General features: G+C 47.6%; 1 protein-coding gene across 1 annotated transcript in view; it reads left to right on the plus strand.

Annotated features, from left to right (window-relative positions):
* Positions 1 to 1619, plus strand: part of fat3a (FAT atypical cadherin 3a) — a 129503-nt gene that overhangs the window by 89704 nt on the left and 38180 nt on the right. The window lies entirely within an intron of this gene.

A 1619-nucleotide genomic window follows, 5' to 3' on the forward strand; every position in this document is an offset into this window, starting at 1 on the left:
CCCCCCCCCCCCCCACAGACACACCCAGTTGCATCAGTTTACGTCACAGAATCAGGTCATGTTGTTTTCAGCTGCGTCGTTCTTCGGCCGTCAGCAACAAAAACATTTCCATTAACCTCGCTCTGCCTCTCTCTCTCTCTCTCTCTCTCTCTCTCTCTCTCTCTCTCTCTCTCTCTCTGTCTCTCTCTCTCTCTCTCTGTCTCGCTCTCTCTCTCTCTCTCTGTCTCTCTCTCTGTCTCTCTCTGTCTCTCTCTCTGTCTCTCTCTCTCTCTCTGTCTCTCTCTCTCTCTCTCTCTCTCTCTCACATTGAGTGTCTGCCTTGTTCGTCCTGCAGCATGTGGCTGTTCACTTCACAGCTGACAGGAGGACGAGGAGGATCTGAGCCCACAGGCCCAGACTCTGACCTCTGACCTCAGAGCTGTCACAAGACAGTCCATCTGCTCCAGACCCTGATGGACACTCATATTAATTATAGATAAACAATCTGTCCGTCGGTGGACGCAGTGTTTTAAGTTTTATTTTGAATTATATTCATTGGACTCATGAAATATACTTTAGAACTTCTGAATTAGTTTGAGTAAACTGTCCATCGGGACCCTGATAGTGATCTCACGATCACTGATACTGATCATGTTCGTCATCAGTCGTTCAGTCTCTCACTCTGTAACAGTTTCACACGGCGACGTGTTGTTTTGGACCGGACACTCACCTGTGCAGGTGCTGATGAGCTGCTGCAGCCTGTCAGCAGGTCAGAGAGCGGAGAGCAGCAGTCTTCTGACGGCGCTCACGTTTAAGCACTTCCTACCTGTCTGTCTGTCTTTACCTGTCTCTCTCTCTCTCTCTCCCTCTCCTCCTGTGTTGTCCTGACTCAGCTGTGCTTCATCACCAGTCATCTGTGACTCAGGAACTCCCCATGAGTCAGGACACGCAGCGACCACTGACACCAGCAGAGAGCTCGGTGACACACACTCTTTTACATAAGTGTGTCCACACTGAGGACGGAGAGACAGGGAGAGAGAGAGAGAGAGACAGGGAGAGAGAGAGAGAGACAGGGAGAGAGAGAGATGGAGAGATGAGGTGACACTGATCCTCAGTCAGTGAACACACTGATAATAAACTGATTCTGATCTGATACTGTGGGGAAACATTACTGATGTACAACTGACCATCATGTTGCTATGGAGATGAAACACCTGTGATACAACCAGGACCTGGTCAGACTGGGCTGTAATAAGAGGAGTGACAGACTTTCAGTGGAGCTCAGAACAGTCCAACACGTCTGTCTTTAATCCAAGACAGCTGTGCCGTTTATTATCTGTTGTGTCAACACTTTCTGCTTCCACCAGATCCAGATCATGCATCTGCACGAACTCACTGATCGACCATATCACTGACCATAAACATGTCGGATTTATTACGTCAACATCCAAACATTATTTCCTGAGACACATAGTTGGGTAAATAGTGATAAAAAAAAAAAAATCAGATCTGAATTTTTTATTATGTTCCCTCCCAAACATTAACCTCCAGACTGAAACATGAAGCTTCAACATGAAGAACCAGAAGCTGCAGTTCCTCTAACGACCACTAGAGTCTGGCTCCAACAGTGAGTCAGTCCC

This window comes from Seriola lalandi, unplaced genomic scaffold (assembly GCF_002814215.2).
Source record: "Seriola lalandi dorsalis isolate HSWRI2012SDOR001 ecotype SW California unplaced genomic scaffold, Sedor1 jcf7180002054564, whole genome shotgun sequence".
Taxonomy (NCBI): Eukaryota; Metazoa; Chordata; class Actinopteri; order Carangiformes; family Carangidae; genus Seriola; species Seriola lalandi.